This window comes from Cavia porcellus, unplaced genomic scaffold (assembly GCF_034190915.1).
Source record: "Cavia porcellus strain 051 isolate PalLab524CR breed Dunkin Hartley unplaced genomic scaffold, mCavPor4.1 scaffold_14, whole genome shotgun sequence".
NCBI lineage: Eukaryota > Metazoa > Chordata > Mammalia > Rodentia > Caviidae > Cavia > Cavia porcellus.
In genome coordinates this window covers 60,652,945-60,680,414 of record NW_026947497.1, presented here as the reverse complement: position 1 = coordinate 60,680,414, position 27,470 = coordinate 60,652,945, and the positions used below count along the sequence as shown (strand labels likewise).

The 27,470-nt window shown below is 52.8% G+C and overlaps 2 long non-coding RNA genes across 4 annotated transcripts; one reads left to right on the top strand and one right to left on the bottom strand.

Annotated features, from left to right (window-relative positions):
• Window positions 1-24: 24 nt before the first annotated feature.
• LOC134478736 (uncharacterized) lies at window positions 25-10,625 on the bottom strand. The gene is made up of 4 exons (XR_010051541.1): window positions 10,472-10,625; window positions 3,935-4,035; window positions 3,130-3,393; window positions 25-2,075 (listed from the first exon to the last, which is right to left on the bottom strand). It is a non-coding gene; the product is annotated as an uncharacterized LOC134478736 (long non-coding RNA).
• LOC134478735 (uncharacterized) lies at window positions 3,068-27,196 on the top strand. 3 transcript variants are annotated; one of them, XR_010051539.1, is made up of 7 exons: window positions 3,069-3,265; window positions 5,673-5,728; window positions 15,684-15,910; window positions 18,034-20,102; window positions 21,695-21,984; window positions 22,579-22,753; window positions 23,470-27,196. It is a non-coding gene; the product is annotated as an uncharacterized LOC134478735 (long non-coding RNA). The 3 variants fall into 3 exon arrangements; XR_010051538.1 differs by lacking the exon at window positions 23,470-27,196 and having other exon boundaries at window positions 3,068-3,265; window positions 22,579-22,977; XR_010051540.1 differs by lacking the exons at window positions 3,069-3,265; window positions 5,673-5,728; window positions 15,684-15,910; window positions 23,470-27,196 and adding an exon at window positions 17,404-17,629 and having other exon boundaries at window positions 22,579-22,977.
• The last annotated feature ends 274 nt before the right edge of the window (window positions 27,197-27,470 follow it).

Here is a 27,470-nt window from a genome sequence, read left to right as displayed (position 1 = left end):
TTTTCATAGGAGTGCAGCATTGAGTGAGGTAGACTTTTTTCCAGTTGTTGTCACTCGGGGCATTAAATTTAGGGAGCAGCCCATCTGTTGTGGAGGGAGCCAGCGGGACTGCACAATGACAGGACCTGGAGATCAGGCTCCGAGTTCTGTAATAAATTCGGGTCTGTGGCTGGGCCCTGGGGCGGGAAGGGTGGTGCAGGGCTCTCGAGAGAGGGAGGCTGCGCTTGCAGAGTATGAGGCGAGGGCCTTGTCTTGCTCTGGGCCCCATAAACCAGATCCCAGGCACTGTTTGGAGTCAGGGGTGAGCCTGGGTGTGACAGGAAGCCAGGCTGGTGAGTCATGAGCAGGTCACAGTTGTGGGCACGCGGGTTGAGTCGCCGGGACGCTGGGGACTGTGTGTGACTGGAGTGGGGGGTAGTTCTTCTCTGTGCTGTCTCTCTGCCTGTGAGGGTTTTCCTGGGACTCTGCTGGCTCTGTGACCAGGTGCTGCTGCTTCCCCTGCTCTGACCAAATCTGCGGGGGTCCTTCACCTGACTGCACTTGCGCCTTCCTTCCTCGCTGCCTCTGCTTCCTGGGCTTTTGTTTCTGTGACTCCTGCTGCCAGCGTGCAGACTTCCGGTCACCTCTCAACCTGCTCCTTTCCTTCTGTGTTCACAGAGCTGTGGCGGGCTGGACTCTAGGCTCCCTAGTGGTTGGAGTGGCCAGCTGTGGGGGACATCTGACTTCCAGCCAACCAGATAAAAGCATGATCGGCTGCTGCGTTTGGTTAATCTCCCACAACCCAGGCCACTGGCCTTGTATCCTTGCCTTCCCCTCCTTCTCCTGGACTAGGGTGCTGACCTTGGTCACTCTGCCACCTCCAATGAAGGCACCTGAGGGTGGCGGAGAGAAGATGTGACCTGCCTGGGCCCTCAAATGACCGTAAGAGCAGTCATCTCATAGTATTTTCTGAAGCATCTGGTGTGGAACTGCTTTGTTAGATTATGGTAACTTTGCCTATTAACTGAGCAATAAACCAGCCTAGACCTCTCTTCTGGGGTCCTGACCTGTCTGTCCAAATCGGACTCCGTGATCCTGCTTGGATGACACTCAAGTCCTCAATTAAAAGTCAGCTCTTTATTTTCCCCCTCCCTCCCTAACTCGATCTTTCTCCTTCTCCAGGTCATCTCAGCTGAGTCACCTCTATTCCAAGACGTTAGGACCTGCTTTTGCCTCCTGTACCTCACTCCACATACAGTGCTTACACTCATTGATCTGCTTTGCAGACAGGAGTCACAGATCCAGTTTCCTTTTATGGTCTTCTGAGAGTGACGTTCATCACTCACTTCTGTTAGTAGTAGAAGTCCCGGCAGAGTCCCCTTTGTTTTATTTTCTTTTCTTTTTTCCATTCTTTATATTTTTCCTCAGGTCTCCATTCTGCATCTTCCTTGGGATGTATTTGTGTGTGTTGTGAAGTGGATGTGCACTTTTGGGAAGTGCAAGGTGTATTTGTGCATGCATGTGTTCTAATTTTAATGTGATCTTGAACAAAGGGCTCCACCTAATGCCTGTGATAACACAATGCTTTTAAAGATTTATCAGTGCTACTGTGTGGACCCTGGCCCACCACTCCCATCTCCTCCAAGTGTTCCATAACCAACTGGGACTGTATTTTGCTTATCCACTGCTCTAATAATGACAATTACCAGAATCCCTGCTCAAAACTAAAATGTTGCAGACAGGTCTTCTCGTGGAACAGAGAAGGACCTGTGCGAGCATTGTGGGATCTCCAGGCAGGGTGGTGCTCTTGTCCGGAAGGCCAAGCCGGCTGATTTCCCTTAGCTTGCTCTTTAAGGGACTGCCCCAGCCCCCTCTTCTCACCAGTGCCCACTCCTTACCGGATGGAGACACCCGCACTGTCTGTCTTGTAGATTTCTCCAATTTCACAGGTGTAAAGTGGCTCTCATGGTCACTTGAATCAACCACTGGACTCAGCTGTCAGTTGTCAGGGTAGCTGGCCGCCTCCCTCCTCACCTCTCATCCGCTCATCTCTTGGGTATTTTCCCTGTCAGCTTTCCTGTCTTGGCTGGGTCAGCCTGCAGGGAGAGGTCCCTTTCTCAGGAGCTGCCCTCCTGAGCTGCTCCTGCTCACATTCATGTTTACAAGCTTTTTGGTGCTGAGCGAAGCACAAACAAACAAACCCGGACCAGACCGAGGGTTCCCAGGAGTTGGGGCAGGGCCGGTAGGAGGACTGAGTCACTGCCCAGGGTGGCCCAGTGGGTCCACAGGGAGCTGTGCCGCCATCAGCAGGTCGTCAGCAGTGAGGGTATTAGCAATTATCCACCAAGAAGTTTTCATTAAATGCTGCTTTAAATTTCTCAGCTCTCTATTTTGGAGAGCACCATTAAATTGATTGGCCCATTAAAATCAGCAGTTAAAAATGAGTTCATTGTTTAAAAGGAAAAATAATGATAACGACACTGACAGTCACAGAAATGATGGGCTGTCCTGCTGCAAATCAAAAGAACCGAGCTGTTAACATGTGAAATGTACAACGAGCAAATGAATTTTCCTGCGATTAGGCCTGACATTGGTGATTCACTGTGAACAAAACAACGTCGTTAATCACACTAGAGAAATGTTAGTCTTAATTCCATGTGTTTGAGAGTTTTGTTTGTGTTTAATTTGCAAATTAATTTTTATAGGTTTTTTAAAAAATAAGGTTTTGTAACTGTGAAGATTTTACAGTTGTTCTAATGTGTCTGCATTTTAAATAACATGATCACAAAAACAGTTTGCACAAATAGGGAGTCTGTACACCTTTTGCGGGAGCTATTGAAAAACACTGCCTCAGAGTGCTCAGGTGCCACTTGCGGGTCACAGGCTGCTCAGTTGGAGGCAGGGCAGGGCTGTGCAGGGATCGCCAGCTGGAAATCTAGAATGCCAGGGAGTTCATGCGAGGTGAGGCGAATGTCAGGGGCAAGCTTAATCGCCTGCAGCCTGCAGGTCTGTGAGTGCGGTAGGTGGCCTGCCCCCTGCTGCCCTCCAGGCCCCTATTGCAAGGCCTGGAAGCCAAGAACTACATTTCCCAGGCTCCCTTGCCCACCAAATTCTGGAAGAGTTTAGACCCAGCCTCTCTGGAGTGCTCACCTGGGCCTGAGTGAGAAGAGGCTGAAGCCAGCTGAGGACCGCAGTCTGTTTTCTCCTGCCAGGCCTGCATGTGACGATGCTCCTACTGGTTTCAGCCCGGCCTATCTGCACGGATGTCCCAGGCAGGCATTCCAAGGTAGGCTGCAGTGGTCTCTTGGTGGTAGCACAGACGGTGTGGTCCAGTCTCCAGACTTGAGAGAGGCAGCGGCCCTTTGGTGGCTCACCTTTTCCCATGGCTTTCGAAGTCTTTTCAGAAAGCGGCATCTGTTTGGTGAATGACTGTTTCCAGTGATTCAGTGAGCTGAAAATCCCCTGTCACAATTATTTCTGCATAGCCTGACTAGAATGTATTCTGCTCTTTGCAACCAAAGGCTGGCTAACCTGAGGTCAGACCCTTGTGCACCGAGACTTTCAGATGGCCAATGCCCATGGTGGAAGCTTATTTTGTATGCAGGGCTCTTGCTAAGATTATGTTTTGGTTTTTGCCGTGAGAGAGCCCAAAGTGAAGGCAGTGGTCTGGGACCAGCCCAGGCTCTGGTCTGGAGTTCAAGAGGGGACATTGGTTCCATGTGAAGGGTGGCACTACATTGAGATGCATGCATGGAGGCCAGAGAGGTGATGAAGAAGTAGGGACAAGTGGGAAGGATGGCCTGGGTAGCTTGTGGGGGTGGCAAGGTCAGTGTGGCTGGGCCTAGAAAGCCCACGTGCTGGGATGCACGGGTCTCAGCACGGAGTTTCATTCCTCGGGCAGTGGAGTGGTGTGCATTTCTCCCTGCTCTCCCTACAGAGAGGGAGTGGTACATACTGCACAGCATCTTCATGGTGGAGGTGGTGCTGCAGTGTGTGGCTGAGGCCTGGATCCCTGTTGATCTGGCTCTTCAGGAAGTAGGCGATAGCCATGGGGACCTGGAAGATGCCAGAAGAGCTCTCACAGAAACTGCTATGCTGTGACCATCAGGGCAGAAGCCGGGCTCCTGAGATCAGGGCCTGTGAAGAAAAAGTCTGAAAAGGACATTTTACAAAATTGACTTCTTTAAGTGGCAAAATGGAGATGATTTCATTTTAGTTTTTTACTTTTGCTTGGGTGACAATGGGGAGGTTGATTTCATGGTTGGAAATCTTATATTCTTAAAGAACTGTGAATTTTTGTGTGGAATCTGCTAATGATGGGAGGAGCTGGATTTCACTAAACCCTGGGTCTGTGCTGAGCTCCGTAGTGTTCTCTGGTGGGTGCCCTGGCTGGGACACGAAACGGGTCCTTGTGTGTTGATATCACAAGATGCAGTATCTGAGGCCAAGCGCTCTATAAAGCACAAAGCCAGCTCTGTCTCTGGCTTATACTTCTGCCATGAGGCTCCTAACTGCCTGGGACTGAGCCCTGGCGAGGGCCCCATGCTGCAGGAGTGAGGGAGCCAGCCATGTGCACACACAGCTAGTGAGACCCAAGGCCACCGCACCCCCCTTCTCCTCCAGGGGACTTGTCCACTGCAATGAGATCAGCCTCCTTCTCACCATAAGGGGAGCACCGTGACCTTGTCACTGGTAGACCAGGCCTCTCTTTGTGAGAGTTCCACCACTCAGCATACCACACCAGGGACCCTGCTCACAGCCCATGAACTCTTGGGGACGTGACGCCCTTGAGCCTCTTCCAGGACACAGCAGAGCTGACTGTCGGCGAGTAGGGTCTGGGGATGAGGGAGTGGCTTTTCCCATTCCAGTAATTTCTGGGAGCCTAAAAAAGAGGCATGGTATTGGGATAAGATAGCCAAAGAGGGCAAGATGGAGGGACAGGTGCCCTTCCACACTGTGAGTTTCCTGCCTGAGTCACGGGCTTGGGTTAATGGGTGACAGATTTGGCCACCGAGCTTCAGGGCAGATGAGAACTGAGCTCAGAACACAATTCTAAAGGGCAGACAGGCAGGGCTTCTGCCCTCCTTGCCTCCCTCCCTCCTAGTTGACTGCTTATAGCATTTCACTAAACTAAGTCAGAGTGCTGTCCGGGGATCATTACTTATGGATAAGAATGCAGGCTCATAAACCCGGAAATGGAAAACCGAGGCAGAGACCTCCGTGCTGTCCTGAGCTGGAGTGGCCACAGGAGCAGTGGGAATGGCTCAGTCATGTCTGCAGTTGTCACCAGAGCTTCAGTCTGAAATTGACTTGGATGCAGAGCTAGGGAGCTGGTGCCCAGCTGTCCCGGCAGAGACCCGGCTGCAACGTGAACCCCGTAGCTGTTCAGGGCAGAGCAGCAGGATCAGTGGATGCAGACATCCTCGCCTCTCCTTGGGCTCTAACCCGTCACCTGGGAGGCCACCACCCCACCACCTGGCTCTGACTAGACCGATGTCCCCACCTGTACCTGTCAGTTGTCCTGGCCCAGGAGGAGCCTGAATTCCTAGGTGCCTGTTCCTTGTCCCTGCTGTCCTTTCTTAGTGACAACACGGTCAGCCCCGGTGTTTCTGAGGCCCTTGCCAACCACACTGCCCTCTCCGCTCAGACCTGTCTGAAGCAGCCTCCGATCATCTATCTGCTTTTTTTTGCAGCCGCGACTCATGTCCTACTGACACCTGTTGCTGTCGCCTTTTTCATGTTCATCCTGGTGAGTTTGGCCTGTTCTGCTTGTTGCGCAGACCCTGTTCGACCTGAATACACAGTAGGATTTTAAGGCCTCTCTGACCTCCTGTTTGGGAGGAGGCCTGGGTCCACTTGCCTGCTGAATCCCTCTTCCTGCCTGCGATCTCTAGGGATCCCACAAGGTCCCCCCCTCCTCCACCCTCTCGTTCTCAGTCTGTGTGTTGGTGCTGCTGCCATTGAGCTGAGCTGGTGTTTTGTCTCAAGCCGGGAAGGGAGGCAGGCGTCTCAGCTGGAAAATACTGTGTGGGCCTCCCAGACCTGCAAATCCTGGAGCAGTCTCCTGTGTCCCACTGCCCACGTGCCACTGCAGGTGTGTCTGGGCGCCCTCTCCAGATGGTGTGCAGCCCCCATCTGGCCCAAGGGGCGGAGCTGTGGCAGCAGAAGTGGGTCAAGGGTGAGCCTCGCGGCAGCAGCAGGGATGCGGGTTGAGGGTTGGAGCTGGGAAGTCCCCAAGGCTGAGTGGTGATAAGAACTTGTCCCGTGGGGCCAACACTCAGTCAGGAAGAGGGGCCTGGGGTGGCTGGAGAGATGAACAATAACACAGGTAACAAAGAAGGCAAAGGCCTCAGTAAGAGAACGTGGATGATGGGAAATAAGAATCCAAGAAACCTTGGGTGGGGAAGGGTGCCCAGTGGGGCATTGGTGCCCACTGGCAAGGCCACTTGCTGGCCATGTTTCCTCGTGTGGATTCTGGAGGAGGCTGGCACATGCGTGGGAACATCAGGTCCTGGGAGTCCACGTGGCCAGGGCTTGGCGGGACCTGGAGCTGGCCAGAGATTAGGGTGAAGGCTGTGATTTCTAGGGTGGGGAAGAGGAAACCGGTGCATAGATGCCTTGTGGAGGTGACGTGAGGTGACAGGGTCTGAACCCCTGTTCTGAGAAGAAGGCAGGGGTCCCTAGACTGTGCCCCGCCCCGCTGCTCCCCTGCTGCGTGCAGTGGAAGTCTGTTGCATCCTGTTGGATCTGATGTTCCAGAGCAGGTAGACACATGCAGAGCTTGAGGCAGGACGTGGCCTGAGCACGGGGCCTCTCAGGCTGTGGACGCAGCCACGGAGGGGAGGAGTGAGGCACCAGGGCACCTGCGCAGGTCACTTCCCTCAGGCGCTGTCTCCAGGTGAGTGGGCAGCTGAGTGCCCTGGTGTTCAACTAGGGGACTGAAAACCCCACCCCAATCACACCAGCTCTCGGCCCCGCCCAGCAGGTCCCTTAGAAGCGTGGAGTCAGCACGACAGGCCAGCACCTATGTCCTATGGGCGACAATCTGGATACCACCTGTGACCATAACTGCCTGTTCTCAGAGCTGCTGCTTGGCCTTTGGGACGGTTTCATGTCCCTCTTGGCCTGGGTGTGGCATGCTAGGAGCAGAAGAGGCATCAAATGAAAATATTCGCTCCACACCAAGGCCGGCTGGACGGTGGCCCTGGCTGAGGTGGACCATGTGCATGTGCCTTGGCTAGAGTTGGGCATGGCAGGCCTCATAGCTCATGTAACCCTGGGTGCCCTCTTATCCTAACTGCAACCCAAGCCCGCAGTGGAAGGTGGTTTTGGAAGATAAACGCCTTGCCAACTTTGGTTCTTTGTGAGTATAATTCACATCTAGAAATGACTCAGATTTGCTCAGAGATAAGTCTGGCAAATTCTAGTGGTTTGTTTCAAAGTGAGAACTACTGTTTTGGATCACAAATAAGGTATATGACTCTGAAATAGTAAGTTTTTTCTTTTGTTGTTCTAAGTGAACTGGAAGGCAATTCCAAAGAATGAAGTACAAATATAATTTGAGACAGAGGAAGTCTTGTTAACATAAGTGCACAGCCTCCCATGGTGACCACTTCGGAAGGAAGCAGTGGATTGGATACTTAGAGCTGTTTAATTTGACCTATCTAGGGAAATCCTGGCTGCAATACATTCACACATGACATTTCCAAATGCTCAGAAACAGCACTTCCTCCTCCCTTCCAGTCAAACAGATGTCACGATCCTTATGATCCGAACGAAGCCCCAGACCAGCCCATGGGGACACTGAACACCATGGGACCACCCGCCACCTGTTTTCTCATTTTCAAAGTCATTAAGTGTTCTGTCTCCCCTGTCTCTGGATTCGTGATGTTGTGCTTTAGGGTAGCTCTGTGTGTGTAGGGTACCTGCTCTGGAACATCAGATCCAACAGGATGCAACAGACTTCCACTGCACGCAGCAGGGGAGCAGCAGGGCGGGGCACAGTCCTGGGGACCCCTGCCTTCTTCTCAGAACCAGGGGTTCAGACCCTATCAGAAGACCTGGAATGCAGAGCGACTCAAGAGCTCTAACCAGGACATCCCCCTGACACAGGATGAAGCCGAGGTAATTCCTGGGGCAAAGACCTGGGACAAAGCTGTCCCGAGTTCACTGCCCCAAGAGCAAGACTTTGGTCACCTGGCCACAAGTGGAGCCGCCCTCCCCCTCCATTCTGGGGGTGCTCAGTTTGGCTTGGGTCTCTATTCCTGTGCCCCAGCTCTCTTAGAACCAGCACCATGGGCATTGTGGGTGTGCCCAGTCTTGGTGGCTGGGCTGGCCTATGCACAGCAGGGTGCTTAGATGTGCCCTGGGCCTCTTTTTCCTGGACCGAGGTAGCCGTGTTGCTCTGCCCCAGAGGCAAGGGCAGACTGGTCCTGTGCTCAGGGCCCTTGGGTGGCTTTATGCTTTTGTATCCCCTGCCCCACGACTCCTGTGGGTTTTCTTTCTTGGGATTGTGTGGTGACTCCTCTAGGAGCTGCCTTGGTGTGCAGGAGCCATGCTGCCCAGTGTCCCCTCACAGCTGCCAGCAGCTGTGATGGTATGGAAGCATGACAGTGTCCCTTCCTCTGGGCTGGCCCCTCTCTAGAGTGCAGTCCATATACCAGGGCTCACCTGGCCGCTAGCTGAGGTGAGCACTTCGGCCAAACTGCCTGCACGATTGGTGCCTTCTTGCTTGGCCCCTTCCTGCTGGCTCACAGGTTTCCCCGAGAACACTTCCTCCAATCATCACTCCACATGCACCGATTCCCATTCCTTTTAAGGCCTGCTTTGGGGTGTCTCCCTCCATCCCAGGGTGCGGACTCCCACTTCTTTTCCTCCATTGGGGCAGAGGGGTCTGAGCAGCTGAACATCAAGGGCTTGAGCTGCAGCTACTGATCCATGGTGCCCTGAGACCCCTGGGGCATGGCTTTAAGCCACTGAGTTGAGAAGCGGAGACGAGAGGCCAGGCCTGTGGCCCGTCCAGTCCAGCGAGGTGAGCCTCTTCTTGCCAGCTTCATGTGGAAGAGGCAAAAGCAAGTTCCCTTAGGCCTTCTTTGGGGGTGCTAATGCCACACGTGTGAGGATTTTGCCCTTGGGACCCAGTCACTTCCCAGAGGCCTCTCCTCTTGATCTTTCCCTGGGGCCAAGGGTTTCCAGGGACTGACCCCCTGGTCCCCTCAGTGTGCTGGAACAGGAGTGGTGGAGAGATTCCCGCAGCGGGCATGAGATTGAGCAGTGTGCAACCTGCCCATCTGTACAGAGAAGGCATGTTGTTATGGAAGGTGGAGAAGCTTCCACTGGCTGCATAGGGGCAGGATGACTGTAGGTTGGTGGCTCTTGGCTGTGTCCCCTTGAGTGAGGACTGGGGACTGCGTGGCTGTAATCCCCTAAGTTTTCTCGGCTGCTGTCTCCTTCCTGCTCATCTTCTCGGGGGGGGGGGGGGGGGCGGTGTCACTGGTTCTGTGTCAATGGTAGTGACTCCATCGCAATCTCAGGCTGCAGCTCTGCTGAGTGGAGATGAATGTCCCAAGCCCTTGGACTCAGTTTTTGCTGTCTCTCCATCCCCATGTTGGTCTGATTTCCACCACAGACTGCTCACTGTCCATCTCTCCTCTCTTCCTCGTGTGGGTAGGGCAGGGGCTTTGCCTCCTCCACAGGCCCTCGCTCGACACACGTGGAAGGAATCAGTGAGAGAGTATAGCCCAGATCTGCTCACCAGGAATCATGTGACTGGGAGCCATCACTTGGGCCTAAAGTAGCCCCTCTGCTGTGAGAGGTGATGGTCCCCTTGGGCTGTGTGGTCTCAGCTGGGCGAAGATGACAGGACCCTGCCCTCTGTGGGACAAGAGGAAGGAACCAAAGGCTCTGCTCTCCTGCTCATCTCCCTGGCAGGCGAGATGCCAGGGAGACATTCCCTGGGCTGTGACAGTCCCTGGGCTCAGAAGGAAAGCAGGAGAAACCTCCAGGTGGAGCTTAATAAAGCTGCTTCATTTTACGGGTAACTATTTTAAAAAAATTTTTGTATTATTTTGAAGGTAGTAAAATACAACAGAACAAGATGAAACAAAGACAATGTAGACAGTGTAGTGAAACTGATACAGAACGTCACAGCAAGTTACTGGGATAACAGCAATAGGTATCATAGTATATCTCGTTATCTTCACAATAGTTGTGTTTTCAGTCAGGTATAGCAAAATCAAATGAAATACAGAGCATTATAGAACTTATCAAAACAGAATATTGAATAGGGCAATACCATTAATCAGAACAAAGCAAAACAGTGATAAAAATATTTGCCTTCAAAGAGATGGTAGAAGGAAATCCCCCTTATTTGCTATATTGCATATGGTCAACCTTCCCAAGAGATGCTCAAATCTCTGGCTCCCACAGCGGATGGGTGGGGGGTGGGATGTTTGATTCTCAACCCATGTGCAGTAGGCTCATGACCGCTTACCAGGAAGGTGAGCTGGTTGCTTGGTTTCCCAACGCCACAAGTTCCAACATGGGGTGGATCTTAGATGCTGGTGGTTCTCTCCCCAGGGTGGCTGCAGCTTGCCAAGCCACAGCCGCTTATTAGGGAGGCAAGCTGGTTGCTTGGTTTCCCAGCGCCTCAACCAGGTAACTATTTTTGTGACTGCCTTCGGTTTTTGGCAAATTCTGAGTTCTGAGTTCTGACTTCTATGGAAGTGGGAGGTTGGCCAAGCTCAGGCTACAGTACTACAGTACTGGGGGCTGAGGACTGTCTCTTGCTTGGGAGATCACCATGTACTCCCTGGGTCTCACTACTGCCATCACCTCCATGGGTACAGCACAGGGACCACGTCTACCATGAGAGCTTGTTTTTCTGTGTGTCGCCCTCTGCGGGAGGATTCCTAATCTAGCTTAGGCACCAGCATTTCCAGGACATCTCTTTTCAGATGGGAATCGCACAGAAGCGCTCCTGGGGCTTCTAATAGACCTTCAGCTCTGGTTAACAGCGCATGCCTGTAGTAACAGATGTCAGAAAAGGTTTTCTCTGTGGCCTGTACCTTTTTATGTGTCTGGTAGAGTTCTTTGACGGTAAAACAAAGACATTGACTTCAATTTTTTTTTACTTTTAGAATTTAATCCTAAATTTTTTGTTTTACTTTAAATTTTATTTAAAAATATTAGGAGTCTGTGTTTACAGTACATACTGGCTACATTTGTCATGGGGGCTGCACACAAGTGTACCTTTTTATGTCCCACTGCTCCCCTCCCTCCTTCTCTTGATCCCTTTCCCATTTGCATTTCTCCTTGTTAGGAGTTCACTGGAAGGATACTGAGTGTTGGAAGCATAAAAAGAGAGATGACCAATCAGGAGGATCTTAAAAGCCTGCGTGCAATCTTCTTTGAGGTCTTTTCCTTAGATGTCATAGCTCTGTGTCCCTCTGCTCGAAGTTCTAGTCCCAGAAGGATCTCAAAGACCTCAGTAAGCTGTAATACCTTATCTTGGCCCAGTGGGATGGAGATGTCTTGACCCAGCAGAGCCCAAAAGGAAAAAGTTTGATTTGCTCCCTGTGAGAATCTTCTAGATATAGTGAACACTACCTAACTGTCTGATTTGGCCTGTCTTAGTAGCCCAGGTTATGGGATTTGTTCCACCAGCTAATGGACAGCCTATATCATTGAGATGACCCTGGAACCCAGCTACAGATTCAAGGGGAATTCTCCATGGACACAGCTGGGACCCAGGCTTCTCAACCTCCCCGAGGACTGTGGAACTGATTGGCTAGCAGGTGGAGGTATAGGCCAGTCACTCCCATTGGAATATGTACCTTGCTTCCTTGTGCATTGGCTAGGGAAGCCTGACTCTGACCCTAAGCTGTTCCCCAGGGCTCTAGCTGGTGGGCAGGTGGGCTGACTTGGCCAGATGACCTTGAGGTGAATACCTGGAGCTGAATCCTTTAGGGAGCGTTTGGCTTCCAACTCTGGATGTTGGCTTCGGCTCACTATTTACCACCTGCCTTAGAGAGTGTGTAGGCTGCCACAGTTCCCTGGGTAATAGCTCCCCTGCAGGACTTTGTCGGTGTCCCACCTGTCTGTGTGTCCCTTTCTAACTTCTACCTTTCCTTGTTCCTACTGTGTATTGGCTGCACTATTATATGACGTGTGTATAATATAAAGTCAAAGTTTCATTCTCTTTGTGGAAAAAGCCTGAGCAGAAATAGCACAGCTTCTTCTCAGATGGCATTGGCTGTGTGTTCTCAGGAAAGCTATTTAGTTCTCAGCACCCCGTTTTCTACACAATTCTTGCTAGTGCTGCTGGGTAGCTTTGGGATCAGGGAATTAGTGTCAGGAGCTGGGTCTGTTTGTGGTGCAATCACACAGTGTGTGGTTACACACCAAGGGGGCAGCCTCCAGGCGAGGATGAGGCCCATGGAAGTTTTATTCTGTGTGTTGGTTACTTTTCTCATTTCTGAGACGAAAAAACCCCCTGACATCCAGAGTTAAAGGAGGAAAAGTTTATTTGGCTCACAGTTTGTGGAGGTTGTAGTGCATAATCCGCGGGCTCCACAGGTGACATGGCAGAGGCGAAACAGCCCACAGGCAGGCAGAAGGCAGCACTCAGCAAGGGATGAGTCTTGCTGAGGGCCCTCTCTGTCCCTTCTCTCCTTCCCAGGCTCCTCAGGGTGGGTAATGCTCATACCATTAACCCTAGTATTGCACCATGAATCGATTCCCAAATCATGTCCTTGATCCTAGCAGCACACACGCTAGATCCAGCTACCTTCCAAAAGCCCCATTTGGGATCGTGTAAGGCTCTGGGGAGATAGCTAGACACAGAAGGGCCACTCAGTAATCTGAAATTTGGCAAACCAGAAGAAAAGGACAGACCAAGGGCAGAGAGGGCTTTTCCAGGCTGGGGCGAATCCACATCACCCTTTATCAGCCCAGTTCTCACATGGCTCCTGCAGACCCGCCTCTGCTGGGGTACTGCCTCAGGCACACAGCATATGTACAGTGTACCCCTGTCCTGAGAGCTTGGGGTATCCAGACTCCTCTGAACATGGGACCTGAACTGGGGAGGCTGAGGCAGGCCCTGGGCTCTTTTGTTACAACCCTGAGTGGGAACCAGAATACCTAGGGAAGGAGGGGCAATTTTAGGGGCTCTTGGTTCACAGGGAGCCTGTCCCTTCCCACCCGAGAAAGCACCCATCTGATTATGGGATAATTTACTTGATGGCCTGTTTCCTACTGGGATTGCTGCTGACCTGGTTTTCAAGGCCTTGCTGTTTCCAAGTCCTCTGATTTATCTCCTGTTTTTGCTACTCTTGGCTTATAGTTTTTTTGTTTGTGTGCTTGTTTTTGGCTAAAATATATCCAGTAGCTTCCTAAGAAAAGACACATGGAGGATATGTTTCAGGTCATTGTATGGCTTCTGCCTTTCTTCTAACCTCATGCTTGACTGGGAGTTTGTCTGTAAATGGGATCCCAGTTGGAAATTAAATTTGCCCCAGAATTGAGCTATAATTTCATTGCTTTTTTGATTTCATAATTGTGATTTCAATATCTTATGTGATTTTAGCTTCTTTGTATTGTTTTTATGCTATTTCATTTTATTTTATTTTTTGTCTTTGTGGACTTTTAGAAGACTCTGTCTCTCTAATGTTCTGATATTTGATGATGAAATACCTTCATGTGAATTTTCAAAAATCATTCTCTGAGGCCCAGAGTGGAATTTGTCAATAGAAGAATGAGTCCTCTAATTTTTAAAAAGTTGTTTTGTTCATTTACTAATTTCTTTCCCTTTATTCTTTTTCTTGAATCTTCAAAAAGTTAGATATTATATATTTTGGATCAGAATATTGCACTTCAGATCATGTCCCACTAGAACATAAATTTTTTTTTAGTAGATTATAATGAGCATAAAGAGGAGTTGAAGGGAGGAGAGGGAATTGGGGAAGAAAGAGGAATCAAAATATATCATGTACAGGTACAAAGTCCCTGTGATGAATATAATCAATATGTATATGTAAAATGTACCAGCAAATTAAAATAATGAAATAAAATATAACAAAAAACAGAATAGACTAAAATAAAACAAACTCATTCCATAAGTCTGAACATGTAATGGGTGACTTTGTGTGCCAACTTAAATAGGCTGAGGGATGTTCAGAGAGCCATAAAGCGTTTTGCAAGTGTGTCTGTGAAGGTGTTTCTGGAAGAGGTTGGCAGCTGAATCAATAGATAGAAGAATATCTGACCTCACCAACGTTGGCAGGCACAATGTGATCTGCACCCTGATTGCAAAACAAAAAAGGAAACAGAGACAAGGAAAGTGAAATCTCATTCCTTCTTTGTGAGCTGATGCGCACACCTCTCCTATCCCAGTAACCAGTGCTCCTAGGTCCCCCGGATTTGCCTTCTAAGACGTACACAAGCGTCCTCTCCCCGCTGCCCGGACCCCACTCTCAAGGCCTCTGACCCTGAGTTACACCACTGCGTCCCCCAGCCCTGGACCAGGTTCACCTGCGTCTTTGGCTTGCGGATGGCACCCCTGGGACTCCTGCCCTGTGTGACCCTGTGAGCGGTCCCCGTGGCGGCCACTCGCCCTCTGTCTGGTGCCCTGCTGGCTCTGTTTCCCTGAAGAGCTCTGACTCATGCGGGGTATCGAGTAACCAGCACTGCCACGGTGTCCGGCAGCTGTGTGCGCAGGGCTGCGAGGCGGGAGTGGTCACTTGCTCTTGAGTCACAGAGAGGAGAGGTTCACAGGTGCTGCTCACAGCTTTGCTTCCTCCCCCTCACTCTTCTGTTGCTGAAGTCTGTGCTTCACTGTTTTACTTCCTTCTGACGCTCCATGGAACTTAAATCTCAGCTCTAAGGTTTGAGCTCCCCGAACTCTGTGGGCCTCTCTTCCAGGGGTCACATTGTTCTATTTCACAGGTGTAGCCTCTTCTCTCCCACTTACGAGAACGTTAGTTGAAGGAGTTTTACAGTTTTCTTCTTTGCTTCTTATATTTTCTCTGCTTCATTTTTATAGTTCCTTTTTTTCTTTTGTTTTTCTTGTTCATTTTGGACTTTTTATTTCATATTCTTCTTCAAATGTCTGTGGTTTTTGGCTATCCATCCCAGTACATGTGCTGGGCCCTACAGAGCAGACTGGAAGCTCTTGGACCATGAGCGTGTGTGTACATGGTCTAAGGGCTCTGACTCATATGAGGGAGGCGAAGGGAGGAGTTCCTTTATGTGGGTAAAGAGAACAAGAATTCTCGTAGAAACTTCTAGAACCATGCCTCCAACAAAAATATAATAAAAACCACATAGGTAAATGTAAAGAGTCCAGTAGCCATATTTTATAGAGTAAAAAGAAACTATTGAAGTTGATGAGATTATATTTTATTTAACTTGATATGCTCCAAATACTGCAGTTTTAACATTCAACCAATATGAAAATTATTAATGAAATCTTACAATTTTTACTTTCATGCCAAGTCCATGTCCAGGGCTCTCTGGTGGCCAGTGGTTAGTGGCTGCTGTGTTGATCAGCTCAGGTCTGGTCCTTCTCAGTCCTTGGATACTTAGCAACCAGGGTTCATCACCCACATCCTCAACCACATCATCATCAGCAATGGAGGAAAGACACACCGTGTGTTTTTAGACACAGAGTTGGGATAAACTCTGTTTCTATCTGTTTTTCTGGCCAGGTAATTAGCAAGAAGGTTGAGTTCAACAGAGGGCAAACAGGAGGGGCAGCCAGGAGAAGTCCTAGAACCTTGAACATGGATGCACTCACATGTCAAGCATGGTGCAACACCTAACCCGGCTCAGTGTCTGCTTTTGGTGTCCCGATGTGACAGCATTGCTGTGATCTCCTCCCTTCCAGAGGGACTTGGGAAAATCCTACCCCACCTGCGGAAGCAGCAGAGCTCAGGTTTGTGCCCCTTGCAGAAGTATTTCTGATTGAAGCCAGGACATGACCTTGTATGGAGAGGTGCAAGTGACAGCTTACTCCCAAAATGAAGGGTCTGAACCCTAGAAAGAGGGCCTTGCCCAAGTGGTGACGGTGCTTGGTGCAGATTTGACCCCAGAACATCCTTACCTTCTGTTCAGCGGGCTTGGCACCCTCACACCCGGTGCCTGGCAATGCCAAGGCAGATGGGGCTCCTGGGAGTGGCGGCCCTTGGTGTTCTGGCTCCCTGTGACCCCTTCATGGTGGCCTCGCCTCAGGGAGCAGGAGCAGAGCCAGACAGTGCAGAGTTGGGGGCAGAGGCCAGTGCTACAGCATTCATCTTGGGCTCCTTCTGTCCTGGACTGGTCGGGGTTAATCGTGGAATTAACAAGGGATGTGTAGCACAGAGCCCTGCTATTTGTTTTAATAACTGCCCTGCATCTTGAGGAAAACGGAGAAGAACTGAGCTGGGTTGGAAGAAATCCAAGTCCGATTTCCAGCCAGGCGTAGCACTCGGCTTCACTAGGCTTTCTGGGCAGCTCTGCAGGAGGAAGGCGGGAGGAGCCCCAGGTGGGGAGCGGCCAGGGCTTCCTGCCAGGCGACCATGTCTAGGCCTGCCTCCTCCTGGGTGGTCTGTCCCGCCCACCCGGCCCCTGGGGGAAAGGCTGACCACCACCTTCCTAGCCACTGTGCCTCCGCCTTCTCCTCACTCTGGTCTCTCCTGGTGTGCAGAGCACAGCCTCAGCTCACAGTTCTGACACTGGGCTTTGCTTTCCTGAGGCCTGTGCAGCTGGACCTGAGTTCCCCAGCTCCGTGGCCAGGTGACAACCACTTCCTCCAGCACCTGTGGGCTGGAGGGCTGGGCCTGGGCTGTGTTTCTCTCTACTCTGGTTCCATGCTGGGCACAGGGTGCTGAATAAGTGACTGAATAAATGATTGTGTTGTCTGGAGGGGAGCAATGATGCAATCTCTAGGCTCTGTACTCCAAAACGTTTATGACGCTCCTTCCTCTAAGCTTGATTGGTTAAAGCAAACAAATGAAAATCCAAACAGACCCTGAAACTGCATGTTGTCAAGTGTGTAAGGCAGGCCAAACAGGTACGGGCGTTTTCCACACTGGCTGCTTGCTTGCCCTTATTCTTTGAAAATAGTAAAATGTTTTTGAAAATAGCAAAATGCTGGTTCCTTGGTAGCCCCCCCCCCCCCCGCACCATGCTCCTGGTGCTCATTTGCTCCCATGATTCTCTTGTGATCAGGGCAGATGGCATCACAGGGATAGCACTCGGTGGGGTCTCAAGGGTGTGTGGCCACTTCTCAGGTGGAAGAGCAGGCAGGCGAGCACTGCTGAGAAGGAATGAAGAAGGGGGACATTAGGGCCCAAAGTAATGGGAAGGGGGTGGCAGAGGTGGGAATGGGGGCAGGAAGAAGCAAGCCCTTGACTCTCCCAGAAAGGGGTTTGGGCCTTATCCCAGGAGTAATGGGGGGGCCAATGTGAGTTCTACAATGGACAATGACAGCATTCATCCAAACATTTAGGAAGAACTCCGTCCAGCTACTGGTGCAGTGCCAGTCGAGATCCAAACCTGGCCCTCCGAAGCCCAGGAGGAGATGTGATAGTAAACAGACTACGTAAGAGTGAGCTTTCTGCACAAGACCCATGTTTCAGAAAGAGACAGATGGCAGAGGAGAGCTGGCAAGAAGGTGGGGCAGAAGTGACTCATCTCCTTCCTCTTCCTCACTCAGTCTCAGGGACACAGTCAGGTCCCTAGGGGCACAGTCAGGTCTCCAAGCACACAGTCAGATCCCCAGGGGCACACTCAGTCCCAGGGGCACACTCAGGTCCCCAGGTTCATTCTTAGGTTCCCAGGGATACACTCAGGTTCCAGGGTCACACTTAGTTCCAGGGGCATGCTCAGGTTCCCGGGGCACATTCAGGTCCCCAAGGCCACTCAAGCTCCACAGGTGCCGTGAAAAGGGAGAAAGTGCTGCTCAGCTTCATGAAGTCCTGCAGAGTCCCTGGCTTGAGGACCAGACCCTCATACCAGGATGTCTTGTCCACACTGGGAACCCTCTCTGTTTACCAATCCTGTGACACTGTCTTCCAGGGCAGAGGCTTTGGACCCCATGGGCTTGGTGCCTGGAGATCCAGCACTGTCCAAAGAGAAGGGGGCACTTTTGGGTAAGCGTCTGTTCTTTCTTTTTCTTTGGAAGCCGTCACCCCCCAACAGCAGTGACACAGGTGAAGATCATGTCTTCTTGCTATGGGGTCCCTGCAGCTGGAGGACTCAGTACCTGCTGCCAGCACCCTTGGCCAGGGCCTGAAAGGAGCAGTGGACAGGTCCTCTTGATATAGGGGAATGAAACTCCCAATCTACTACGTGTCCAGTACGAGTTCATGTTCTCTAAAATCAAAGAGTGAATTTTAGGAACAACAGAGGTTAAGAGTAGAATATATTTATTGAGAGAAAGAAAGCTTCTGACTGAAGAGAGACAGAAGGGGACCTGAGCAGGTTGCCAAGGACTCTGACTTTTCCAGGGACTTTTATAGAGTAAAACCATGGGTTCAAGGTGTGGGAAGACTGAGAACTCACAAGGCAGACAGGCATACGGTGGGACATAACTATAGTTAGCCAAAAAGATCAATAGCTCAGGTAAAATTGATTACATTAGGGACAAACGGGGAATCATGCAAAAAGTGGGCATTCTTTTTTTTGGTCTTCTTCCTTTTTATCGGTACCAGGTACCAAGTACCAGGTACCAAACTCACGACTGCCTGCTTGTAAGGCAGGCGCTTATGCTGCTGAGCTAAATCCCCAGCCCTATAAAATGGGCATTCTTAAGCAGTGACTCTTCCCTAGGGGGTTGGAATAGAGACTCCAGACTCCCTCAGGGTGATAGGGAACTAATTAGAATATCAGTCCTTAGGATGTGGGTGCATTTGTTTGATCCTCTGTCTTGAGGCCTGGCCCACAGCAGGGGGTGTCTGTCTCCCCCACAGTGCAGTTGGTTCCTTTGAGGGCCTAGTCCTGTCTCACTGCCTATAATATTTCTAACTAATTTAGCTGCCTGCAACAGGGACCCTGTAGATCTATACGCCCTCCATCTCCTCCCCAGCCTCACAGAACCTACCCCCAGGTAAGCATCCCCAGAGTCCTGGTCTTGAGGGACCTCCTGGGAAGCCACAGAGGGAATCCCAGGCCCGGGACTCTCAGAGCAAGAGCCCCATCATGTGCCTGACAGGCAGGACACCCACACTTCTCCTGGTGCCTGACCTGGGTTCCCTAGGAGTGCGCTCTGTTGGCAAAGCACAGCCAGCCAGGGCCCTGGCACCTGGCCTTGCTTGCGTCCACCTTCTGATGGCGTCTTTTGTCGCTTGCTGTCTGTCACATACTGTGAAGAGGAAGGGCTAGATCACAGCAGAGCCAAGCCCTGGCCAGGCCTGTCTGGGGGTGAGACCTCTGTGGCTCCTCCTCGCAGGCTCCTGGTAAATAGAGGAGCAGCTCCCTTTTCTCCCAGGCAGCCTAATCACCGAGAACTTCCCTCTGGTGGGGACTGTTTAAGAGCATAATAGAAGGTGTGATGTCTTGTGAGAGGCACCAGAATCGCTAGAAAAAGGCAGCTCTGGGATGGAAGGAGGAGGTGACAAGATCCCAGGAATATTAAAGATTAACACCACATACTTTGTTGCCATTTAACTCTCCGCTGATTCATGTTGCTGAAGCGGAAACAGAACATTTCTTTCCCTCCCTCCTATTTATTCCTTCCCTTCTCTGTTCTGGGGATTCAGTAGCTGCAGGTGTCAAATGCCACCTCCTCAAGGGCTGAGATGGTTTTGTATAATAACGCAGAGAGGAGCTGTGAGGCGAAGAAAGAATCTGATTCTGTTCTCTGCTAGAACAGGAGCTGGCATGGAGGGAACGGTATTAAAATCACTCAAAGGAGGGGGAGACAGAGGCGGTGCCTCCCAGCAGGAGCCCACGGGGCCTCCTGAGGTGTCCCTGGGGCGCAGAGCAGCACCGTGCCTGCAGTGGATGGGCCTGTGCCTGCAGTGGATGGGCCCGGCCCATCTGCTGCCGACCCCTGTGACAACGCCACCCGGACCTGCGTTCTCCGTCCATCTCTCCACTGAGGCTGCAGGTGACACTCCAGCACGCACCTTCCCCAGGAGCGGGAGGTAAGCGGGACACCGATGGCCCAGAGACAGAGTGGGAGGGACACACGCACGTGCACACACACGGCATGCACATGCAGGCACATCTGCGAGGTGGGGCAGCGGGTTGCATCACAATGCATCCGAGGGTGTGGGATGGTGCTTGCCCCTCACCCAGCTGCAAGCCTTCCACTGTCACAGCCCACACAGGTCCACATGAGTTGCTGGCAGCCGTTGCTGTTTGTGACTGTGGCTCCCTGGAGACAGTGCAGACCCAGCGTGTCCCTGGGTCTTGGCCGTAGCCTCAGGAACAAGGCCAGGGCTTGGGGTTGTGTCAGCTGCCCAGCACGTCCTCTGTGGCAGGTTGGCCTGTGAGTGGTCACCATCTGACTGCCCACCTGTGCCTCCTCAGGGCCTCGCTTACTGGGGACCCCAGGTTCTCCTTCCCAGGTCTGCAGTTCCCCAGGGGCTGTGCCAGGGATGGGTGAGGGAACATTGCCCATATCCAAGCTGGCAGTGAGGGAGGCCCTGCTGTCCGGCAGGGGCACTGCAGGCTGGGCAGGGCCCTCCACATCTGCCCACTTGCTGGGTGCTGCTGTTCCCGCACCTTCTGAGGAGTCAGAACCAGGCGAGGGTCACTGCCGAGGATGTTACCCGGCCTTCCTGGTTGGGAGCACCCATGGGCCAGCACCCAGTGACCAGCACTCAGTTTTGATTCTGAGCCCAGCGACACCGAGGCCCTGCCCACAGAGGTGACGGACCCTCAGCACCCATGCTGCCTGCCCTCCTGTCTCGTTTGCTCCTCTGGCCCCCAAGGTGCACCTGGCTCCAGGAGTTGTGGGCTGGTGGGAGGAGGCCGAGGCTGTGACGGTTGTGGCACACGGGCGAGATCGGTGGCCTCTCTGGTCCCCATTCCTAAAGAGCAGCAGGGACCTCGCTGGGGCCTGCATGTGTCCCCACTGGGCTGCGGGGCAGCTGCTGCTGCCATTAACACAATGGGAAACTGAAGACAGGGGGAGAGGACAAGCCTTAGAGCAAACTGCGAGAGCAGAAGGAGCTGGCCTGGCCATTTCTGTTCTCAGGTCCTGGATGCCGCTGGCTACCTGCTGGTGAAGCAGGAAGCCACGTGTGAAGTATGTCTGTCTCTGTCCCCAGGAGACTGGGCCTGGAGTTGCAGAGGGGTCTGGTGTCTAAGAAGTCTGCTTGTGGAGGTGACAGGCTAGGATTCAGTCCCTGCCCTTCTAGTTTTGTGATCCCAAGCAAAGGGTTTCATTCCTTGAAGCTGGGCAGGTGGCACATGCCAGTCATTCCACTAGTCTGGGAGGCTGAGACAGGAGGACTGCAAGTTTGAACCTAGCCTGGCTTAATGACGCCTTGTCTCTAAATAAATAAACAGAGCAGCAGGAGTAGCTCAGTGCAAAGGCCCTGGGCTCAACCCCAGGGTGCATGCACGCGCACATGCACACACACAAGCACACGCACACACACATAATCAAACCTCTCTGGACCTCCATTTTCCCATCTGTAAAAGGGTCGCTCAGAGAACAGGTGTGAAGATTCACAGTGACACATCTATCTACCAGGAACATCGTTCTGTTCTCTCTTTGTCCTTGCAGGAAATGGCGCCCTTGGCCAGATAGAGCCAGGAGAGGGGTGAGGGGAGCAGGCCCCCAGAGTTCCGCCACACCACACACTCAGCTACCGCTCTCCAGGCGTGGGAGAGACGGCACCAAACACAGGCGCCACCAGAATTTCCCGGGCATCACGGGGCTCCCTGGAACCCTGGCAGCTGGCCAGGGTCAGGTCACAAGAGGAAGCTGTTTCCCCGGTGGCTGAGGACTGGGCCCCACGGCTGCAGACACAGCTCTCTCGTTGCAGTCCTGCCGCCCTTCTGGTCTCACTGCAGGTGAGGAAGCTCTAGCCGTCTAGAAGCCAGCACCACCTGTGTGGCCACCAAGCGGGTAATATCCACATGAGCTCTTGGCCCTGGCCTCTATGGCCTCACAGTGCCAAGGGCAGACCCTGCGTCCCTGAGGTCTGAATGCAGGGGCAGGAGGCAGTGAGTGAGGCTTGGGTGGGCCTGGTTCCTAGCAGACAATCTAAATATTTACTGAGGTCCAAACTGTCCCAGCCCATGCTGGGCCTGAGGGGCACACAGAGCGGCCAGTGGGAGACAAGGAGCTTGTGTTCTGGTGAGGAGGCTGGACTGGCACACAGGAAACTGGGCCTGGCGGGGCATCCTATTGATGGTGACCGTGCTCCGTGGCAGCCTGTGTGGTCATATCTAAGCCCCTGCCTTGCAGAGATCCAAGTGCTCTAGGACCTGGGGGCTTCGTGGTCTTCTTTGGCCCCAGGCTTCTCCCTCTACAGAGTCCCGGCTCGGGTGGGAGTCTCTAAATGCAGGCATGAACCTTTAGACTGCTGTGTCCACTGCCCTGGCCCCATAGATGCCTTTCAAGGAGGGGCTGGTACTTTGGGTACTGTCTTTTGTCTTTTGTAGCCCAGATGCTTCGGGCCAGGATTGTGATGTGAGAAGACCGGCCAGGGTTGCAAAGATGTCCCTCAGGGCAGGAAGATCTGCCAGGACTCACACAAACCACCAAATCCCTGAATGGAGGTGTCCATGTGCCTGGTCCCCGTCTGCCTGCCTGGCCAGCCGCCACATGCCTGCTTGGGTAAACGTGCATCCATGTCTTCATGCATTAAGTGGCAGTTGGTATCACCTGCCTGCCTTTTACTTCGTTACTAACTCTCGTGGCCAGCTGTGACGGACTTGCGCCAAGCACTTGTGCCCGTCTCACACTTCTGGGATGCCCTGGCCCAACATGGTCCTCACCCCCAAAAACCCACTTCCTCTGAGGGCGCCTGACAAAGTATACCCCTCCTTTCTGATGCTGAGTCCCTGGGCTGACCTGGATCATTCAACCACCATGGGCTCTGGCCACTTCGCTAGTGACCTGAGGCTCCATGATATCGACCCCAGGGAGGGATTCAGCTCCTGGCCAGCTCCTTGGAGCCTGCACTGTACCCCATAGTGGCCCCATTAGTTCTGGGTTTGAGGAGCAGGGAGCTTTGCAGGCCGGGGGGCAGGCTGGGGACAAGAGCCTCCCCATATTCCCAGGGAGGCGGCTTCTCACATCTTGGAGACCTGTCAGGCAGGGTTGTGGGTGAGAGGCTGGTTTGTCTGCAGCTGCCTGGGGTTGCCTGGGTTGAGATGCTGCTGGGCCTCTTAGCCTCGGCCTCCCTGTTCTGCCCTGGAGTGGCGCCTGTGTGTGGGGCCTGAACCAGCCCTGGTGTGATGTCCTCCCTGACAAAACTGCTTCGTAGGGAAATCCTTTTGGGGCCAATCTCACTGAACGAACTATCTGGGTCATTTGAATTTCTTCTCCAGGAAATAATTATGGCCTTTGGGAAATGTAAAGTGCACTGCAGTCCTGCAGAAAACACCAGCCTCTCCTGCTGCCACCTTCTTCTGCTTCCCAGTGACCCAGGGAACCGAATTAGCAGCAGCGCCCAGTGCTGGTCCGGTGTGACGTGTGGCTCTCTGGGGAGCCCCTCAGGTGCTTGCTCGGCTGCACCTCCACAGTTCTGCATGCCGTGCTGGCTCCTTCCAAGCAGCCAGCTATTCGTACCTGCCTGCACTCAGACGGGGCATGGAGGGTGGGAAGCCATGCCACCCTCTGCCAGGGCGCCTGGAGGATGGTGTCCCTCTGCGCAGAGCCACGCAAAGAAAGCTGGGACCCTGTGCTGAGCTGGCTGAGCATGGCTGTGATGCCAACATGTCCTGGGGTACAGAGCTGCTGGCTTCTCTCTAGCTGGATATAGGAGGGAGGCTTGTGTAGAGACGCAGGAGGACAAGGCTGCCCCTGTCTCAGGGCCAGAGTGGAGCACTGTGCAGGAGTGAGTCACTGAGTGGCCAAGGCTGGCTCTGGTCGGTCACCTGGGAGAGGGAAGGGAAGTTTGCAAGGGCTTCCTGTGGGATTGCCCTATGTCCCTCATAGCTGGTGTCACAAGTTGCATGGTCAGCAACAGAGACTCATTTTCTGGCTGTTGTGGGGCACACTCCTCTACCTGGTGCTATCGAGGAGGGATTCCTCTCCGTCACCACATCGTGGTCCCCTGGGTGTGGCTGTGTCCTGTTCCCCTCTCATCAGGGCTCTGGTCCACCTGGGTTAGAGCCCATGCATTGGGGTGCACCTGATTGCACCCTATACACTCTCTGAGGCCCCTTCCCTAGCAAGGCCCCTGTGATGTGCTGGGGACACACATGGAGGTGGGACACTTCCTGGGAGGGGAGGCGGGATGCAGCGGATGGAGAATCCAGGAGACAAGGCTGGGTGTACCCAGTGCTGCTCGAAAGGATGTGGAGTCTCTTGTGTACTGGGTGCCCTGATATGGAGGCGCTCACTGGTCAGAGGCTAACATAGTGGGCACACAGGCTATGGCATGGGTGCAGGGAGTGGGCGAGGTCCAGGTCAGGCAGGTTGGAGGTTCCAGTACCTGGTTGTGCTTGCAGAATTGCTGAGCATGATGGGCTCCAAGGCCGAATGGACCAGGCAGAGCTCAGAACCTCGAGGCCACAGCGTAGGGCTGAGGGGGCCCCAGGTGACAGACAGGTCATGCCCTGCAGCCGGATGGCTATGCACAAGTGGGCAGTTCCTTCCCCTGAGGTGTGGATGTGTGGTCCAGGGGAGGAACACGGTGGGGAGGTGAAGGGGTTGGCTCTGCATGGTAAGGAGAAGCAGTGTCTTAGGTGAGGCTTCCACATTCACATTTGTGGTTGGAACTCAGTTCTAACCCCTTTTACATCCAGATCTGTTTTACCCACAGTCCCCTGCTTCACGCGTGCATCATTCATGGGGAGCAGAGATGGGCCTCTGGTCTCCTGCATTTGCTAGAAGCAGATGGAGCGGGCTATATGGGCTAAGAGGAGGGGCTGCCAAGTGCAGCCAGGGCACCGGGAGTCACGCTGGGTAGGGGGAGGGTGTGCCACGCTCAGCATCAGTGCTGATCCAAACCCTGCAGCTAAGTTGTCCCCAGACTGAGTCTTTGGTAGACGCCTCCAGGGGAGGTCACCGATAGAAGGTAGGCCCAGCTTTTGCTCCCATGATTGGGCAGCTGTGGATTTAGTGGAGGGCAGCTGGGAATGGTCCAGCTGGAGTCATCATCCCCAGGTCTTGCTAGAGTGGTCCCACCATCCTGCTTCTGCCTCCCAGTGTGGGCTCCTTTCTCCCAGAACCATCCCAAGGCCTGGTTCAATGTAGGCTGGAGAAGCCTCCGGCTCTATGACCTTGGGCCTAGGATCTTGGCCTTCCTGGAAGTTGGGAATGTACTTCCACCCCTGCAGGAGGTGGTGAAGGGCAAAGACTTGGTGGCCACTCACTCGGTGCTCATTTCTCTGCCCAGCGGACTCAGAGATGTGCCCGAGGCTGGCTCCTACCCTGTGTCCCCACCTCCTCTCGGGGAAGCCCCTCTTGCCACGAGGACCACATGTGCCAAATGTCTGCTTATCTCGTGTATCCATTGTTCAGGGAAGGTAACTATTCAGCTGGCAAATGGTACACTAGAGCAGGGGAGCTGGTGTGTTAGCTCCTATTTACCGTGACAGGTTTAAAGCCATTCTCGGGGTGGCTGGGACTCCCATACTGCAGCCCGGGGGACCGAGGAGACCCTCTCTGCTTACTCCTGGTGGTGCCCTCAAGCTGGTCCTAGAGCTTTGAATTCCCTTTGTCTCCTGCGCTGTGGCCCTGGAAGCCAGGTCCTGAGCTGGGGAACATCCCTGACCTGCAGCGTGGCCCCTTCTTCCTGTCTGTCTTCCCAGGTATTCCCAGGCCAGAGCAACACCACCTTCGCCTCACTGGAAACACAGCCGAGGCCCCCTCAACACAGGTCAACAGGAGCAAAGGTGCTGCCTGCCTGGGGCAGACCAGGACGGGCATCCTGGATGGAGCCCTGTGTCTCCTCCATCTGTGCGAGGTGGCTTTGTGCCTTTCCCACGGGTCAGGGTCCTGAGGCACGAGCAGCTGCAGCTGCGGAGATGGAGCCCTCCTGCATCCCATTCCTCAGATGATGCAGTGGGGACACAGCCAGCTGCCTCCCTGCACTGTGGCCAGGGGTCTGCGTGGAGAGGAGTGGGAGTCTTGCACTCTGCCTCTAAAGCCCAGGACCCAGCCCCAACTTCCCATTTCCTCCTCCTAGGGATGCCCCTTCCTATCCTCTGCCTTTTCTCAGAGAGCAACTTATTATGGAGCAGCGTGAAGGGCACCCTTATGGTCTGGGCATTTCTTCCAACTGAATTACTCGCGGTGAACAGGAGAGCTTTTTATCACCAGGAGTTCTTGCTATGCATGAAGCAGAGCCCAGGGTTGGGGCTGTTCCAAAGCAGGGGTGTTTAGCTGAGTGCCTGGCACCTGGCAGAGGTCAGAGGTCATCATGGTGGAAATGGCCTCACTCTCTGCAGGTGGGCACCTTCCTGTCTGCCTTGGAGTGGTGATTATGGAACAGAAGTGTGGCATGACAGCTGTGACCTGTCCCAGTGTGGTCCAGCAGGCCTACTGCTGGGCTGAAAATTTCTGGCCTCTCTGTTCCAACACTACAGCTGCTGAGCGCTGGTGTGGGGAGTGAGTGAGCACTTGAACTTTTAATGTTAATTCAAATGTAGACAGCACACTGGGCTAGAACTGCTGGTCAGCAGAGTGCAGGCACAGCCCTTGTTTCCTGGTGACTTACGGAGGTAAGCACGCACATGCGAGTGCTGTGAAAGAATTGGTTGCGAGAGTCCCCAGCCCCATGAAGTCAGAAATGAAACATGGTACAAGGGACACAAAGACTTGCTGATCCTTCCAAGGAGGTGATGTTCAAGGACACAAACCTGCAGGTCAATTGAGGACCATGGTCACACTGGTGAAGTGAGGCCAGCAACCGTCTCATTATCAAACGAAAGGGGCAACACAACATCGGAGCCCTCTGAATCCAGCCCTGCAGGTGCCCCTCCACCGCTGTGGCTTGGAGACGTACCCCAAACTGTCCTCTAAAGAGCAGGCAGTGGGGGACATTCTTAACTTTCAACTCAACAACTCCATCCTAGGAATGGTATTGAAAAATAACTTACAAATAAAGAAATACAAATTTATACACAGGGTATTAATTAGGCTAGGACTTGCCTGGCAAGTGCGAGGTTGTGAGTTCAATCCCCAGTACAAAAAAAAAAAAAAAAAAAAAGTTAATTATAGTTGTGCTTGCATCAGTAGATCCTTGGAAATGAGCCATACGTTCAATAAGAGAAGGGCTAAAGGAGCTACACAATAAAGTGTGGGAAAAGTTTAAGTGGTTAAGAAGAAGCCAGTTTAGAAATTACTTGATATCAACATGCTAGCATATCCTATAGCTATT